The sequence below is a fragment of the Triticum urartu genome, chromosome 5A, assembly GCF_056163025.1.
Source record: "Triticum urartu cultivar PI428250 chromosome 5A, HENAU_Tu73, whole genome shotgun sequence".
Classification (NCBI taxonomy): domain Eukaryota; kingdom Viridiplantae; phylum Streptophyta; class Magnoliopsida; order Poales; family Poaceae; genus Triticum; species Triticum urartu.
The window spans coordinates 18,149,994-18,170,089 of NC_141877.1; positions in this window are offsets into that span (position 1 = coordinate 18,149,994).

Genomic DNA, 20,096 nt, shown 5'->3' on the forward strand with positions numbered 1-20,096 from the left:
TATGACTCCATCAACCACGTTCCCTTGAACGCTTCCGCTCGTGATCTACAAGGGTATGTAGATGCACTCCTATCTCCCTCGTTGCTAGATGACTCCATAGATTGATCTTGGTGATGCGTAGAAAATTTTAAAATTCTGCTATGTTCCCCAACAGTGGTATTAGAGCCAGGTCTATGCGTAGTTACTATGCACGAGTAGAACACAAAGCAGTTGTGGGCGTCGATATTGTCAATTATCTTGCCGTTACTAGTCTTATCCAGATTCGGCAGCATTGTGGGATGAAGCGGCCCGGACCAAACTTACACGTACGCTTACGTGATACCGGTTCCACTGACAGACATGCACTAGTTGCATAAGGTGGCTGGCGGGTGTCTGTCTCTCCCACTTTAGTCGGATCGGATTCGATGAACAGGGTCCTTATGAAGGGTAAATAGAAATTGGCAATTCACGTTGTAGTTTTGGCGTAGGTAAGAAATGTTCTTGCTAGAAACCTATAGCAGCCACGTAAAAACTTGCAACAACAATTAGAGGACGTCTAACTTGTTTTTGCAGCAAGTGTTTTGTGATGTGATATGGCCAAAGGATGTGATGAATGATATATGTGATGTATGAGATGATCATGTTCTTGTAATAGGAATCACGACTTGCATGTTGATGAGTATGACAACCGGCAGGAGCCATAGGAGTTGTCTTTATTTATTTATGACCTGCGTGTCAACATAAACGTCATGTAATTACTTTACTTTATTGCTAAAGCGTTAGCCATAGTAGTAGAAGTAATATATGACGAGACAACTTCAAGAAGACACGATGATGTAGATCATGATGATGGAGATCATGGTGTCATGCCGGTGACAATGATGATCATGGAGCCCCGAAGATGGAGATCAAAAGGAGCAAATGATATTGGCCATATCATGTCACTATTTGATTGCATGTGATGTTTATCATGTTTTACATCTTATTTGCTTAGAACGATGGTAGCTTAAATAAGATGATCCCTCATAATAATTTCAAGAAAGTGTTCCCCCTAACTGTGCACCGTTGCGAAGGTTCATTGTTTCGAAGCACCACGTGATGATCGGTTGTGATAGATTCTAACGTTCGAATACAACGGGTGTAAGCCAGATTTACACACGCAATACACTTAGGTTGACTTGACGAGCCTAGCATGTACAGACATGGCCTCGGAACACGGAAGACCGAAAGGTCAAGCATGAGTCGTATAGAAGATACGATCAACATGAAGATGTTCACCGATGTTGGCTAGTCCGTCTCACGTGATGATCGGACACGGCCTAGTTAACTCGGATCATGTTATACTTAGATGACTGGAGGGATGTCTATCTGAGTGGGAGTTCATTGAATAATTTGATTAGATGAACTTAATTATCATGAACTTAGTCTAAAATCTTTACAATATGTCTTGTAGATCAAATGGCCCACGTTGTCCTCAACTTCAACGCGTTCCTAGAGAAAACCAAGCTGAAAGACGATGGCAGCAACTATACGGACTGGGTCCGGAACCTGAGGATCGTCCTCATAGCTGCCAAGAAGGATTATGTCCTAGAAGCACCGCTAGGTGACGCACCCGTCCCACAGAACCAAGACGTTATGAATGCTTGGTAGTCACGTGCTGATGATTACTCCCTCGTTCAGTGCGGCATGCTTTACAGCTTAGAACCGGGGCTCCAAAAGCGTTTTGAGAGACACGGAGCATATGAGATGTTTGAAGAGCTGAAAATGGTTTTTCAAGCTCATGCCCGGGTCGAGAGATATGAAGTCTCCGACAAGTTCTTCAGTTGTAAGATGGAGGAAAATAGTTCTGTCAGTGAGCACATACTCAAAATGTCTGGGTTGCATAACCGCTTGACTCAGCTGGGAGTTAATCTCCCGGATGACGCGGTCATTGACAGAATCCTTCAGTCGCTTCCACCGAGCTACAAGAGCTTTGTGATGAAGTTCAATATGAAGGGGATGGAACAGACCATTCCTGAGGTATATTCAATGCTGAAATCAGCAGAGGTAGAAGTCAAAAAGGAACATCAAGTGTTGACGTTGAATAAAACCACTAAGTTCAAGAAAGGCAAGGGTAAGAAGAACTTCAAGAAGGACGGCAAGGGAGTTGCCGCGCCCGGTAAGCAAGCTGCCGGGAAGAAGCCAAAGAATGGACCCAAGCCCGAGACTGAGTGTTTTTATTGCAAGGGAAGTGGTCACTGGAAGTGGAACTGCCCCAAATACTTAGCGGACAAGAAGGCCGGCAACACGAAAGGTATATGTGATATACATGTAATTGATGTGTACCTTACCAGTACCCGTACTAGCTCCTGGGTATTTGATACCGGTGCGGTTGCTCACATTTGTAACTCAAACCAGGAGCTGCGGAATAAACGGAGACTGGCGAAGGACGAGGTGACGATGCGGGTTGGGAATGGTTCCAAGGTCGATGTGATCGCCGTCGGCACGCTGCCTCTACATTTACCTACGGGATTAGTTTTAAACCTCAATAATTGTTATTTAGTGCCAGCTTTGAGCATGAACATTGTATCAGGATCTCGTTTAATTCGAGATGGCTACTCATTTAAATCCGAGAATAATGGTTGTTCTATTTATATGAGAGATATGTTTTATGGTCATGCTCCGATGGTGAATGGTTTATTCTTAATGAATCTCGAGCGTAATGCTACACATATTCATAGTGTGAATACCAAAATATGTAAGGTTGATAATGATAGTCCGACATACTTGTGGCACTGCCGCCTTGGTCACATAGGTGTCAAACGCATGAAGAAGCTCCATGCAGATGGACTTTTAGAGTCTCTTGATTACGAATCATTTGACACGTGCGAACCATGCCTCATGGGTAAAATGACCAAGACTCCGTTCTCAGGAACAATGGAGCGAGCAACCAACTTATTGGAAATCATACATACTGATGTGTGCGGTCCAATGAGTGTTGAGTCTCACGGTGGCTATCGTTATGTTCTTACCCTCACTGATGACTTGAGTAGATATGGGTATGTCTACTTAATGAAACACAAGTCTGAGACCTTTGAAAAGTTCAAGGAATTTCAGAGTGAGGTTGAGAATCAACGTGACAGAAAAATCAAGTTCTTGCGATCAGATCGTGGGGGAGAATACTTGAGTCACGAATTTGGCACACACTTAAGAAAATGTGGAATAGTTTCACAACTCTCGCTGCCTGGAACACCTCAGCGTAATGGTGTGTCCGAACGTCGTAATCGCACTCTATTAGATATGGTGCGATCTATGATGTCTCTTACCGATTTACCGCTGTCATTTTGGGGCTATGCTTTAGAGACTGCCACATTCACTTTAAATAGGGCTCCGTCAAAATCCGTTGAGATGACACCATATGAATTATGGTTTGTGAAGAAACCTAAGTTGTCGTTTCTAAAAGTTTGGGGATGCGATGCTTATGTCAAGAAACTTCAACCTGAAAAGCTCGAAACCAAATCGGAAAAATGCGTCTTCATAGGATACCCTAAAGAAACTGTTGGGTATAGCTTCTACCTCAGATTCGAAGGCAAGATCTTTGTTGCCAAGAATGGGTCCTTTCTAGAGAAAGAGTTTCTCTCGAAAGAAATAAGTGGGAGGAAAGTAGAACTTGATGAAGTATTACCTCTTGAACGGGTAAGTGGCGCAGCTCAAGAAAATGTTCCTGAGGTGCCTGCACCGACTAGAGAGGAAGTTGATGATGATGATCATGAAACTTCTGATCAAGTTGCTACTGAACTTCGTAGGTCCACAAGGACACGTTCCGCACCAGAGTGGTACAGCAACCCTGTCTTGGAAATCATGTTGTTAGACAATGGTGAACCTTCGAACTATGAAGAAGCGATGGCAGGCCCGGATTCCGACAAATGGCTGGAAGCCATGAAATCCGAGATAGGATCCATGTATGAAAACGAAGTATGGACTTTGACTGACTTTCCCGATGATCGGCGAGCCATAGAAAATAAATGGATCTTTAAGAAGAAGACAGATGCGGATGGTAATGTGACCATCTATAAAGCTCGGCTTGTCGCTAAGGGTTATCGACAAGTTCAAGGGGTTGACTACGATGAGACTTTCTCACCCGTAGCGAAGCTGAAGTCCGTCCGAATCATGTTAGCAATTGCCGCATTCTATGATTATGAGATATGGCAAATGGACGTTAAAACGACATTCCTTAATGGTTTCCTTAAGGAAGAATTGTATATGATGCAGCCGGAAGGTTTTGTCGATCCTAAAAATGCTGACAAGGTGTGCAAGCTCCAACGCTCGATTTATGAGCTGGTGCAAGCATCTCGGAGTTGGAACATTCGTTTTGATGAGATGATCAAAGCGTTTGGGTTTACGCAGACTTATGGAGAAGCCTGCATTTACAAGAAAGTGAGAGGGAGCTCTATAGCATTTCTCATATTGTATGTGGATGACATACTGTTGATGGGAAATGATATAGAATTCTTGGAAAGCATAAAGGCCTACTTGAACAAGTGTTTTTCAATGAAGGACCTTGGAGAAGCTGCTTATATATTAGTCATCAAGATCTATAGAGATAGATCGAGACGCCTCATTGGTCTTTCACAGAGTATGTACCTTGACAAGGTATTGAAGAAGTTCAAAATGGATCAGTCAAAGAAGGGGTTCTTGCCTGTATTGCAAGGTATGAGATTGAGCACGGCTCAATGCCCGACCACGGCAGAAGATAGAGAAAAGATGAGTGTCGTCCTCTATGCCTCGGCCATAGGGTCTATCATGTATGCTATGCTGTGTACCAGACCTGATGTAAACCTTGCCGTAAGTTTGGTAGGAAGGTACCAAAGTAATCCCGGCATGGAACACTGGACAGCGGTCAAGAATATCCTGAAGTACCTGAAAAGGACTAAGGAAATGTTTCTCGTTTATGGAGGTGACGAAGAGCTCGTCGTAAAGGGTTACGTCGATGCTAGCTTCGACACAGATCTGGATGACTCTAAGTCACAAACCGGATACGTGTATATTTTGAATGGTGGGGCAGTAAGCTGGTGCAGTTGCAAGAAAAGCATTGTGGCGGGATCTACATGTGAAGCGGAGTACATGGCAGCCTTGGAGGCAGCACAAGAAGCAGTCTGGGTGAAGGAGTTCATTACCGACCTAGGAGTCATACCCAATGCGTCGGGCCCGATGACTCTCTTCTGTGAAAACACTGGAGCTATTGCCCTTGCCAAGGAGCCCAGGTTTCACAGGAAGACCAGGCATATCAAGGGTCGCTTCAACTCCATTCGTGAAAGTGTTCAAAATGGAGACATAGAGATTTGTAAAGTACATACGGACCTGAATGTAGCAGATCCGTTGACTAAACCTCTCCCTAGAGCAAAACATGATCAACACCAGAACTGCATGGGTGTTCGATGCATCACAATGTAACTAGAATATTAACTCTAGTGCAAGTGGGAGACTGTTGGAAATATGCCCTAGAGGCAATAATAAAATGGTTAATATTATATTTTTTGTTCATGATAATTGTCTATTGTTCATGCTATAATTGTGTTATCCGGAAATCGTAATACATGTGTGAATACATAGACCACAACACGTCCCTAGTGAGCCTCTAGTTGACTAGCTCGTTGATCAAAAGATAGTCATGGTTTCCTGACTATGGACATTAGATGTCATTGATAACGGGATCACATCATTAGGAGAATGATGTGATGGACAAGACCCAATCCTAAGCATAGCTCAAAGATCGTGTAGTTCGTTTGCTGTAGCTTTTTTGAATGTCAAGTATCATTTCCTTAGACCATGAGATTGTGCAACTCCCGCACACCGTAGGAGTGCCTCGGGTGTGCCAAACGTCACAACGTAACTGGGTGACTATAAAGGTTCATTACAGGTATCTCCGAAAGTGCCTGTTGGGTTGGCATGAATCGAGACTGGGATTTGTCACTCTGTATGACGGAGAGGTATCTCTGGGCCCACTCGGTAATGCATCATCATAATGAGCTCAATGTGATCAAGTGGTTGATCACAGGATCATGAATTACGGTACGAGTAAAGTGACTTGCCGGTAACGAGACTGAACAAGGTATTGGGATACCGTCGATCGAGTCTCGGGCAAGTGACGTACCGATTGACAAAGGGAATTGTATACGGATTGATTGAATCCTCGACATCGTGGTTCATCCGATGAGATCATCGTGGAGCATGTGGGAGCCAACATGGGTATCCATATCCCGCTGTTGGTTATTGACCGGGGAGTCGTCTCGGTCATGTCTGCATCTCTCCCGAACCCGTACGATCTACACACTTAAGGTTCGGTGACACTAGGGTTGTTAGGAAGACTTGTATGTGATTACGGAATGTTGTTCGGAGTCCCCGATGAGATCCCGGACGTCACGAGGAGTTCCGGAATGGTCCGGAGGTGAAGATTTATACGTAGGAAGTTGTCATACGGTCACCGGAAAGGTTCGGGGGCATATCGGTATTGTACCGGGGCCACCGGAGGGGTTCCGGGGGTCCACCGGGAGGGGCCACCTCTCTCGGAGGGCCTAATGGGCTGTAGATGAAAGGGGAACCAGCCGTACATGGGCTAGCCGCATCCCCCCTTGGGCCCATGCGCCTAGGGTTGGGGGGGGGGACCCTAAAGGGGGCACCCCCCTTGCTAGGGGGGCAAGCCCCCTCCCCTTGGCCGCCGCCCCACTCTAGATCTCATCTAGAGGGGGCCGGCCCCCTTCCTCCTTCCCCTATAAATAGAGGGGCAAGGGGAGGGCTGCATAGAACATCCAAGGTGCAGCCCCTCCCCTCCCCAACACCTCTCCTCCTCCGTAAGAGCTTGGCGAAGCCCTGCTGGAGTACTGCAGCTTCACCACCACCACGCTGTCGTCCTGCTGTTGGAGCCCTCTTCCTCAACCTCTCCCTCCTCCTTGCAGGATCAAGGCGCAGGTGACGTCCTCGCTCCGTACGTGTGTTGAACGCGGAGGTGCCGTCCGTTCGACGCTAGGATCTTCGGTGATTTGGATCACGACGAGTACGACTCCATCAACCCCGTTCTCTTGAACGCTTCCACTCATGATCTACAAGGGTATGTAGATTCACTCCTCTCTCCCTCATTGCTAGATGACTCCATAGATTGATCTTGGTGATGCGTAGAAAATTTTAAAATTCTGCTACGTTCCCCAACAATATGGGCGCTAGTGCTAGTGTTATACCTTATGACCTGTATAAAGAAATCAAGCATGAAATTGCACCTGCTGAGTTAGAAGATATTGATGTCACAATTAAACTTGCTAATAGAGATACTATTTCGGCAATGGGAATTGTTAGAGATGTTGAAGTCTTGTGCGGGAAAACTAAATATCCTGCTGATTTTCTTGTTCTTAGTTCCCCACAAGATAGCTTTTGTCCCATTATATTTGGTAGACCCTTCTTGAATACAGTTAATGCTAGGATAGACTACGAAAAGAATGTTGTTACTATTGGCTTGGATGATATTACTCATGAATTTAATTTCTCTAAATTTAGTAAACAACACCGTGAAGAAGAATTGCCTAGTAAGGATGAAATTATTGGTCTTGCTTCTATTGCCGTACCTCCTAGTGATCCTTTAGAACAATATTTGCTAGACCATGAGAATGATATATTTATGAATGAAAGTAGAGAAATAGATGAAGTATTCTTTAAACAGGAACCAATGCTGAAACACAATTTGCCTGTTGAAATCCTAGGGGATCCTCCTCCACCTAAGGGTGATCCCGTGTTTGAGCTTAAACCGTTGCCTGATAATCTTAAATATGCTTATCTTGATGAAAAGAAGATAGATCCTGTTATTATTAGTGCTAACCTTTCAGAGCATGAAGAAGAAAGATTATTGAAAACTCTGAAGAAGCACCGTGCTGCTATTGGATATACTCTTGATGATCTTAAGGGCATTAGTCCCACTCTATGTCAACACAAAATAAATTTGGAAGCAGATGCCAAACCAGTTCGTGATCCTCAACGACGTCTAAATCCTAAAATGAAAGAAGTGGTAAGAAAAGAAATACTAAAGCTTCTGGAGGCAGGTATAATTTATCCCGTTGCTGATAGTCAGTGGGTAAGTCTTGTTCATTGTGTCCCTAAGAAGGGAGGTATTACTGTTGTTCCTAATGATAAAGATGAATTGATTCCACAAAGAATTATTACATGTTATAGGATGGTAATTGATTTCCGCAAATTAAATAAGGCTACTAAGAAAGATCATTACCCCTCACCTTTTATCGATCAAATGCTAGAAAGATTATGCGAACATACACATTACTGCTTTCTAGATGGTTATTTTGGTTTCTCTCAAATACCTGTGTCGGCTAAAGATCAATCAAAGACTACTTTTACATGCCCTTTTGGTACTTTTGCTTATAGACGTATGCCTTTTGGTTTATGTAATGCACCTGCTACCTTTCAAAGATGCATGATGGCTATATTCTCTGACTTATGTGAAAAGATTTGTGAGGTTTTCATGGATGACTTTTCCATCTATGGATCTTCTTTTGATGATTGCTTGAGCAATCTTGATCGAGTTTTGTAGAGATGTGAAGAAACTAATCTTGTCTTGAATTGGGAAAAGTGCCACTTTATGGTTAATGAAGGTATTGTCTTGGGGCATAAAGTTTCTGAAAGAGGTATTGAAGTTGAGAAAGCCAAGGTTGATGCTATTGAAAAGATGCCATGTGCCAAGGATATCAAAGGTATAAGAAGTTTCCTTGGTTACGCCGGATTTTATAGGAGGTTCATTAAGGACTTCTCAAAAATTTCTCGGCCTCTGACTAATTTATTACAAAAAGATATACCATTTGTCTTTGATGATGATTGTGTAGAAGCATTTGAAATAATTAAGAAAGCATTAGTCTCTGCACCTATTGTTCAGCCACCTGATTGGAATTTACCCTTTGAAATTATGTGTGATGCTAGCGATTATGCCGTAGGTGCTGTTCTAGGGCAAAGAATTGATAAGAAACTAAATGTTATCCATTATGCTAGTAAGACTCTAGACAATGCTCAAAGAAATTATGCTACTACTGAAAAAGAACTTTTAGCAGTTGTATTTGCTTGTGATAAGTTCAGACCTTATATTGTTGATTCTAAAGTAACTATCCACACTGATCATGCTGCTATTAAATATCTTATGGAGAAGAAAGATGCTAAACTTAGACTTATTAGATGGGTTCTCTTGCTACAAGAATTTGATTTGCATATTGTTGATAGAAAAGGAGCTGAGAACCCCGTTGGAGACAACTTATCTAGGTTAGACAATGTTCTTGATGACCCACTACCTATTGATGATAGCTTTCCTGATAAACAATTAAATGTCATAAGTACTTCTCTTAGTACCCCTTGGTATGCTGATTATGCTAATTACATAGTTGCTAAATTTATACCACCTAGCTTCACATACCAACAAAAGAAAAAGTTCTTCTATGATTTGAGACATTACTTTTGGGATGACCCACATCTTTATAAAGAAGGAGTAGATGGTGTTATTAGACGTTGTGTACCTGAGCATGAACAGGAACAGATCCTACGCAAGCGCCACTCCGAAACTTATGGAGGACACCACGCGGGAGATAGAACTGCACATAAGGTATTACAATCCGGTTTTTATTGGCCTACTCTCTTCAAGGATGCCCGTAAGTTTGTCCTATCTTGTGATGAATGTCAAAGAATTGGTAATATTAGTAGACGTCAAGAAATGCCTATGAATTATTCACTTGTTATTGAACCGTTTGATGTTTGGGGCTTTCATTATATGGGACCTTTTCCTGCCTCTAATGGATATACACATATTTTAGTTGTTGTTGATTACGTTACTAAGTGGGTAGAAGCTATTCCAACTAGTAGTGCTGATCATAACACTTCTATTAAAATGCTTAAAGAAGTTATTTTTCCGAGGTTTGGAGTCCCTAGATATTTAATGACCGATGGTGGTTCACATTTTGTTCATGGTGCTTTCCGTAAAATGCTTGCTAAATATGACATCAATCATAGAATTGCATCTCCGTATCACCCACAGTCAAGTGGTCAAGTAGAATTGAGTAATAGAGAACTCAAATTAATTTTGCAAAAGACTGTCAATAGGTCTAGAAAGAATTGGTCCAAGAAACTTGATGATGCATTATGGGCCTATAGAACTGCATATAAAAATCCTATGGGTATGTCTCCGTATAAAATGGTATATGGAAAAGCATGTCACTTACCTCTCGAACTAGAACATAAGGCATATTGGCTATTAAAGAGATCAACTATGATTTCAAACTTGCCGGTGAGAAGAGGTTATTTGATATTAGCTCACTTGATGAATGGAGAACCCAAGCTTATGAAAATGCCAAATTGTTTAAAGAAAAGGTTAAAAGATGGCATGACAAAAGGATACAAAAGCGTGAGTTTAATGTAGGTGATTATGTATTGCTATACAACTCTCATTTAAGATTTTTTACAGGCAAACTTCTCTCTAAATGGGAAGGCTCCTATGTTATCGAGGAGGTCTATCGTTCCGGTGCCATAAAAATCAACAACTTCGAAGGCACAAATCCGAAGGTGGTAAACGGTCAAAGAATCAAACATTATATCTCAGGTAATCCCATAAATGTTGAAACCAATGTTGTTGAAATCGTAACCCCGGAGGAATACATAAGGGACACTTTCCAGAACGCTTGAGACTCCGAAAAGGAATAGGTATGTGGTACGTTAAGTAAACCGACTCGAAAACAATTTTTAAGGCAATATTTCTCCGTTTTGGAATATTTAAGTAGCAGTCCGGGAAGGACACGAAGGCCCCACGAGGGTGGAGGGCGCGCCCTACCCCCCTGGGCGCGCCCCCTACCTCGTGAGAACCTCGTGTGCCTCCAGACTCCGTTTTCTTGCACGATACGTATTTTGGTCGGTAAAAATTCATTATATATTCCCCCGAAGGTTTTGACTCCCGTATCACGCAAATATCCTCTGTTTTTGTTTTGAGCTGTTGCTGATTAGAGCAAGATGTCTTCTCAAGAGTCAGTCGGGGAGAGCCGAGTATCTAATCCAGCACCGGAACCAAGGGCAAACAGCGACCCTGACCACTTTGGGCCAGCAATGGAGGAAGAGATGGAGGCTGACCTAATGAGCGTAGATGCCATGGAGGATCAAGAAGTCACCTCTCGCTTCCGAGCTGGATTCACAATGAGAGAACTGCAGAGCTCAGCTATTCCAAACTCGGTTATCCCTTCCAATGTTAGATTTCTTTCTTATGAGAATATGAAAAAGAGTGTCACTGGTTCTCCCGCAGCTATGCAACACCCTTGGGTGCATGGAGCTTTGGCTGTTACAGGAAAACTCCGAAAGGAAATAATGGATCTCAAGAAGCAAGTCAACAAGCATGAGGAGCAGAATCGTATTTTGAAGGGCATCATCGCCAAAAACATCACATCACCATCCCCGAAAAGAGAGACATAATCACATGGGTATGTGCACTCCCCTTAGCAACTACCAAGCTTGGGGGAGGTGCCCCGGTATCATATCACCATCACTTTTATCTTTACTATTTTCCTTAATTTGATCTTATTAGTAGTATCTTGATCTAGTAGAATAAAAGTTCTTAGTGTGATCTAGTTGTGAGTTTTGATTTATTATCCTTCTATGTAATCGAGTCCGTGAGCTATATAATAAAGATTAGTGTTGAGTCAAGGGCTTGATTATTTTGCCATGATCCTAAGTGAATAAAAGAAAAGAAAAAATAATAATAAAAATAAACAAATAGATCATATGGATGTCATGGAGAGTAATGAGCTCACATAGAAAAAGTATGATGAATAAAAGTTGTTGAGAGTTGACAAGAATAGTTTTGGTCATCGTTGCAATTAATAGGAAGTAATAAAGAAAGAGAGGTCTTCACATATAGATATACTATCTTGGACATCTTTTATGATTGTGAGCACTCATTAAAACATGACATGCTAAAGAGTTGACATTGGACAAGGAAGACAACGTAATGGGCTATGTTTTCTTACATCTGAGATGAATTATATTGTCTTGGATCTTCCAACATGATGAGCTTGCCTTTCCCCCTCATGCTAGCCAAATTCTCAGCACCAAGTAGAGATACTACTTGTGCTTCCAAATACCCTTAAACCAGTTTTGCCATGAGAGTCCACCATATCTACCTATGGATTGAGTAAGATCCTTCAAGTAAGTTGTCATCGGTGCAAGCAATAAAAATATTGCTCTCTAAATATGTATGATTGATTGGTGTGGAGGAAATAAGCTTTATACGATCGTGTGATATGGAAGTAATAAAAGCGACAGACTGCATAATAAAGGTCCATATCACAAGTGGCAATATAAAGTGACGTTCTTTCGCATTAGGATTTTGTGCATCCAACCATAAAAGTGCATGACAACCTCTACTTCCCTCCGCGAAGGGCCTATATTTTACTTTTATCTCCTATACTACAAAAGAGTCAAGGTGATCTTCACCCTTCCTTTTTACATTTTATCCTTCGGCAAGCACAATATGTTGGAAAAATCTTGGTATATATGGCTAATTGGATGTGAGTTTTCATGAATTATTACTGTTGACATTACCCTTGAGGTAAAACGTTGGGAGGCAAAACTATAAGCCCCTATCTTTCTCTGTGTCCGATTAAAACTCCATACCCATAAGTATTGCGTGAGTGTCAGCAATTGTTAAAGACTATATGATAGCTGAGTATGTGGACTTGCTGAAAAGCTCTTATACATTGACTCTTTCCTATGTTATGATAAATTGCAATTGCCTCAATGACCGAGATTATAGTTTGTTAGTTTTCAATGAAGTTTACGATTCATACTTGATATTGTGATTGAATTATTACTGTGACGCCCGGATAATTAAGCTACAGCGAATCTCCGCTAATCATGCCACGTCACCTCGGTTACTGTTGATACACCCGCGTAGTTCGAAACCCAGTTCAAAATTCAAATTTAAAATAAAGGCAAACAATAAAAGTTTTCAAATATTAAAACTAAATGTTCGAGTGGATTCAAATAAATCATGGATAATTATGATGGAGAAACCACACTTATATAAAATCTTTAAATACTCTAAAATGAATAAAACAGTAGTCAAAACAATTATTGAAATGCATTTTATAATTAATAAAATGTTAAACTATTCTATTTAGGTGTTAAACTTTTTATTGCAGTGGGTTTAGTTACTAAGTTAGGGATCATTCTTATATTTTAACAAACTAAAATAAAATGAGGAACAAGATAAAACAGAAAAGATATAAGATAAATAAAAAGGAAAAACAAAAACAGAAAACTAATAAAAAGAAAGAACCCCCCCGGGCCAAACGGCCCAGCTGGCCGACCAGGCCGACCACCAGGCCGGCCCACGCGGCCCCTTCACCCCCGTGGCCTATAGGCCACCCCACCCCGACCGAAACCCTAACGCCCCACTCGCCCCCCACTCGCTCTCCCCCTCCTCCCCGATCCAGATCGGATCGGGGGAACGAACCCCGCCGCGACGACCGCGCCGCCCCTCGTCGTTGGACACCGCCGCCCGGAGCCCGCGCCACCTCGCCGGCCTGCCTCCTCTACCTCGCCGGCCTGCCTCCTCTACCTCGCCGGACTGCCTCCTCTTCCTCGCCGGCCTGTATCCCGTCTCCGCCACGCTCGTCGTCCTCCCCAACAACCGCTGCCCCGTTCCCTACACCTTCCGTGAGCACCCCCCTCTCTCCCCGTCCCCATTGCCCGTTCCGGCCACCGCGCCGCCAAGCCCCGCCCCTGTGTGATGTCGGCGTCGACTGCGCGCGTAAGGCCGCACCCGCCTGCTCGACCCGCTCCTCACGCCCGGCCGTGCCCTATGCACGTGCACACTCGCAGCCGCCCCGTGCTGAGGCTCCGCGCGCGCCGTGCTCGTCCACCAGCCGCCCGCGCTGTCCGCGGCTTGCGCGTGTCCGCCCCCATGCTCGCGATGCTCCCCTCGCCCCGATCGCTATTGCATCCGCCGCCGCTCGCCGTCCCGCCATTTGCCCGCGCCGCGCCTTCGCTCCCCGCCCCAGCGCCACCCTGACGTGGCCTCGCCGCTGCCGCTGTAGTCCCAGGCGGCCAGGCTTGCCGTGCCCATGGCCGGCGCCCCCCTGTCGATCTGGGCATTTGCCCAATCGAGCCGGGTTCCTGCGCCCGTAACCTGCGCGCCCGCATACCAGCGGTGCCCGAATCGCTGTGGCCCTCTGGGCCACTGACTAGGGGGCCCCACGCCCCAGAACGCAAAATGAAAATAATAAAAAGAATAATAATATTAATTAATTAATAATTAACTTAAAATAATTCTGTTAATTAACTAATTAAACCTAATTAACCTACTAAGATAACCTAACTACTGTTAATTAGTCTTAGTCAATGACGAATGGGACCCACACGTCTGTTGACCCAGTCAACAGACAGTTGACTAATGACATCATGCTGACATCACGCTGACATCATAATTACATTTTCTAATTAAATTAATTCTGTTAATTCTAAAAATGAATTAAATCTTTAAAATTAATAAAAAATAATCCGTAGCTCGGAGGGAAAAACTTTGTACATGAAAATTGCTCAGAACGACGAGACGAACCCGGATACGCAACCCATTCGTCCACCACGCATCCCTAGCATAGCGAACACGCAACTTTTCCCCTCCGACTCCTTTGCCCGAAAACGCGAAACACCAGGGATAATTTCCCGGATGTTCCACCCCTTCACCGGTACCATCTCGTACCGCGTTAGGGCACACCTAGCATCACGCTTTGTCATGTCATGCATCGTCATGCTTTTGTTTGCATTATATTTATTATTTCTTCCCCGTCTTCTCTCGCTAGACATCGAGACCGACGCCGCTGCTACCCCGTACGACTATGGTGTTGACGACCCCTCTCTCTTGCCAGAGCAACCAGGCAAGCCTCCCCCTTGATCACCAGATGTCGCCTATTCTTCTCTATACTACTTGCATTAGAGTAGTGTAGCATGTTACTGCTTTTAGTTAATCCTATACTGCTGCATAGCCTGCCCTTGCTACTACTGTTGTTACCTTTACCTACTATCCTACTGCTTAGTATAGGATGCTAGTGTTCCATCAGTGGCCCTACACTCTTGTCTGTCTGCCATGCTATACTACTGGGCCGTGATCACTTCGGGAGGTGATCACGGGCATATACTATATACTTTACACTGTTACATTACCGGTGATACTGTTTGGAGATGGGGGATGAAGGGGCAGGCGGCTCCATCCAGGTAGTGGTGGGCCTGAGTTCCCGACGGCCCTCGACTGTTACTTTGTGGCGGAGCGGCAGGGCAGGTTGAGACCACCTAGGAGAGAGGTGGGCCTGGCCCTGGTCGACGTTCGTGAATACTTAAACACGCTTAACGAGATCTTGGTATTTGATCTGAGTCTGGCCACTGGCTTATACGCACTAACCATCTACGCGGGGACAGTTATGGGCACTCGATGTCGTGGTATCAGCCGAAGCCATCGTGACGTCAGCGACTGAGTGGCGCGCGCCGGATTGGACCGTAAGCCTGCTCTTGTATTAAGGGGGCTAGTTCTGCTTCCGGCCGCGTACGCAACGTGTAGGTGTGCAATGGGCGATGGGCCCAGACCCCTGCGCCATAGGATTTAGACCGGCGTGCTGACCTCTCTGTTGTGCCTAGGTAGGGCTGCGATGTGTTGATCTTCCAAGGCCGGGCATGACCCAAGAAAGTGTGTCCGGCCAAATGGGATCGAGCGTGTTGGTTATGTGGTGCACCCCTGCAGGGAAGTTAATCTATTCGAATAGCCGTGATCTTCGGTAACAGGACGACTTGGAGTTGTACCTTGACCTTATGACAACTAGAACCGGATACTTAATAAAACACACCCTTCCAAGTGCCAGATACAACCGGTGATCGCTATCTCACAGGGCGACGAGGGGAGGATCATCGGTTAGGATTATGCTATACGATGCTACTTGATGCTACTTGGTGAACTTACCATCTACTCTCTCCTACATGTTGCAAGATGGAGGTGGCCAGAAGCGTAGTCTTCGACAGGATTAGTTATCCCCCTCTTATTCTGGCATTCTGCAGTTCAGTCCACATATGATACCCTTATTCCAATTGATACCCATGCATATGTAGTGTAGCTCCTTGCTTGCGAGTACTTTGGATGAGTACTCACGGTTGCTTTCTCCCCTCTTTTCCCCCTTTCCTTTCTTTCTGGTTGTCGCAACCAGATGTTTGGAGTCCAGGAGCCAGACGCCACCGTTGATGACGACTACTACTACTCGGGAGGTGCCTACTACTACATGCAGCCCGCTGACGGCGACCAGGAGTAGTTTAGGAGGATCCCAGGCAGGAGGCCTGCTCCTCTTTCGATCTCTATCCCAGTTTGTGTTAGCCTTCTTAATGCAAACTTGTTTAACTTATGTCTGTACTCAGATATTGTTGCTTCCGCTGACTCGTCTATGATCGAGCTCTTGTATTCGAGCCTTCGAGGCCCCTGGCTTGTAATATGATGCTTGTATGACTTATTTTATTTGTAGAGTTCTATTGTGATATCTTCCCATGAGTCTCTGATCTTGATCGTACACGTTTGCGTGTATGATTTGTGTACGGTCAAATCGGGGGTGTCACAAGTTGGTATCAGATCCGACTGCCTGTAGGAATCCCCCTTCCACACTCCTTGGCCGAAGTCGAGTCTAGACATTACAAAACTTTTACTAACATGGCTGTGCGGCTTACGGGCCCACGTCGCCATTTGGGTGGTATTAGGATCTTTTATTCCTCGCCTTTACTCTGGGACCCTGATCTCTCTTCTATCCGGGTTAAATGGTTTTGCTAACTCTAACTCTAGGTTCTCGTAAATACTTTCTCCCAGAGAGCCCCTTCATTCCAGATGATGGCCTTCTTCAACAGAAGATTCCGAAGATACTCTTTGCTATTCCTCTCGAGACTTTGTGCCCATCACTTTTGCTATTCCCGACCACCGATAAATCCTTATGGATAACTACTTACACTTGCCATTCATACGATCATCCCCCAATGTCTTGTTATTACAAGATACCCCAAAGTCTTCTCTATTGTTCCGAGAATACTTTGTGCCTACTGCCTAGCAGTTCCTTGCCACATGAATACCCCTTCAATTAAATCCTCGCACTTGTCGAGTATCCACTCATCCCCAGTTGTTCATGTGTTTCACAAAAGTCTTCAAAATAATATCCGATCTTCCAAAAATCCTCTGGAGCCTTTTGCTCTTGAAATTCCTGCTTGCTTGCATTATGGTTAATCCCATAAGTCTCGTAGTCTTATTGACATTCCTTGTCATTATCATTTTGAGTTTGTTGACTCAATAGGTTTGCGAATACACGCAATCATCATTGATCCTTATAAACTACCTTTCCAGCTGAGCTGCCATTCTTTTAACTGGAATTGGTTCTTGACCAATCTAATTATCGTTGATTGTACCCTAAGGCTATTCAACTTATCCATCCCTAATCAGAGCATTGCATCTGATCCCTTGATTTGGAAATCATAATTCCTTTCCATTTGACAATTGAGTTAGTCAGTTGTTTCTATAATATGATGCCCGTGCATTCTTCTTCCTCTGGTTGAGTACCGATGCTCACATCAGATCCCTTGTGGACCATCGGTTCCTTTGTTGGATTTTATCCGACAGTGTCCTTCATATTGAATAACCTTGAGAGCCTTTCCATTGGTATATAATGCCTTTGGTAAATTGTATCATCTGCTTTTGAATAATTCTCTACTTTCAAGATTGTATTATTTACCCCGAAGTTTGTGGTATATGTTCCTAAGATGCCCTGATGGGTTGAACCTATGCTTTCCTTACTATGTGTGAACTCGGAAGTTTTCACGGGTCATACTCATCTTGTATTTCGCCAGATAAAATTTCAACACTGCAACTTCATCGAACACGAGAAGTAAATGAAAGGTTATGCATTGGAGAAGTGGGAGTCGACCTTGAACCTTGTGTTCATGCCCATGGACACGATGTAGGTCCTATCATGGAAGCTTCTTGTAACTATTTCCTTGATATAATATCCTTTGGTATCGGTGAATTGATCCTTTGCAATCATGGTTCCGACCATGTTCTCCTTTAAATACCATTTCCTGTGCAAGTTTAAGCACTTGTCTTCTATAGAGCAATACCCCAGTCCTACCTCTACTTTGATCTGTCATCGAGTATTACCCCTGGTATCTCGAGATTATCATGGAACCGCATAACTTCTTAGGAGTTCTTCATCAACTATTATTCTCGCCGATTCCAATGTTTCCTGGTTCCGAGTTGTTATACACTCGAGGACTCCGATAACTAAATTGGGTCCGCACCACGATTAAACAACTCTTAGTAATCTCCTTTACTCACGAGTTTGTACTCGACCATGTCATTCCTGGCCTGCTTGGCTATATCATTATCGTGCCGATTTTAAACTGTGCTACTTGGTTCTTATTCCCAGAGCACAACTTTCGATGATGAGCTAAGCTTACGTCGATCTTCCTTGTCCTAACGTTTCACCTCAAACAACAAGCTCGATTCCGAGTTTGTGTCGCATCCGTGGTTTCAATAACTTTTCGCTCCATCCTTCCTTTTGCTTGATGTCGTCGATGAGCGATTATATCTTCATGAAACCTCTCGGCAAATGTGTCATGATCATCATCAACATTCTGAACTCTTCCAGGATATCAATTGAATTCATGAAGAGAAATAACATCCTTGCCCTCGATGAGTTGTGTTATCATCGGCCACTTTATTGCCTTCCCTCCAACACAAACTGTTCATATTTTGTGTTATACCTTGAGTTCCTTGCTACCCAGCATCGTTCTTCTTTACCTTGGAGAATTACCACCTTTTATGTCAAGAATGTCGTGGGAATTTCACCACCTCTTAAGAATTCTTGGTATCATGATACTTCTCACCATCACCATTCTTTCTTGGTCCTCGTGTTGATTTCAACCGGGGTACCAACAAGTGAACGGTGTTGTTTGGATTCTGCACTTCTAGCAACCCTATTGCTTTGAAGTTAATGGTCGGCTGTTCGTTCTTAGACTATTGATTATTGAATCACCATTCTGACATTGGTCGTGCAACCCAACCCATATTTTGGGCGCACCTTTCAACCAATGTTTAATTGTGTATGTTTTCCGCGAGCATACTTCCTTATATCATTTGATCTGACAAATGTTATCTCCTTGTTCACATAATTGTGGAAATCCATCTTTTGAAAATCTCAATGAATTGTCGCTGAGTTCATTAGCCACCTCTTCATCCTCTCCTTGGTTTTAATGATGAACTCTTGTTTCGGAACTCGCTACCATAGTACATTTCCCGAGAATCTTACAATGTTGTCTCATCAATTGTGTTGCACCTTTTCTTCTCAGGCATCCTGAGTCTGAGGTATCCTGACACCAATCAGATCTAAATCTCGGTCAGATATGATGGTTGGAACATATTTCCAAGAGTTATAAATGTTGGTCTTTATACGGCCCGGTAAGGTGATGTCATGCCTAGCACACCTGGCTGGAGGGCCTATTGGTATAGTTCTTCCTTTTAGCAAGATTATCCATTCTTCTATGAGGAAATTGTAAGACTTATTCTATAAGTTGTTCCTGATGGATCCTTTGTGTATCCAAAATCTGACCTTTGCTTGAAAACCATGTCAATGCTATCTCAAAGCATGTTTGTGGTACTCCGATTTTCAACAAGAACATTTGAAGCCCAATGCTAAATGTTTCTTTCTTAATTATCCTAAACACCGTTGTATGGGTAATGTCATGAAAATTCTCTCCCCTACCTAAGGAGTTTTCTACATTATATCCTGTCATGGATATCATGCTCTGCTTGTCCTCGGGAAGGATATACCCTTGAAATATGTGTTTCTAACACATTTTCCTTTCCATTGTTATGATTATCTAATAAACATATTTTCCTTTCCATTGTTTGGTTTAACCTTTCTTGTGATCTATATGATCTAAGCAGTAATAATTCACTGCTTATGTAAACACCTCGGTGAACAATTCTGTCAGCAAGACCCTGTTACTATTGTTGATGACACTCCGATGACCACAGATGGACGAGAACTTTG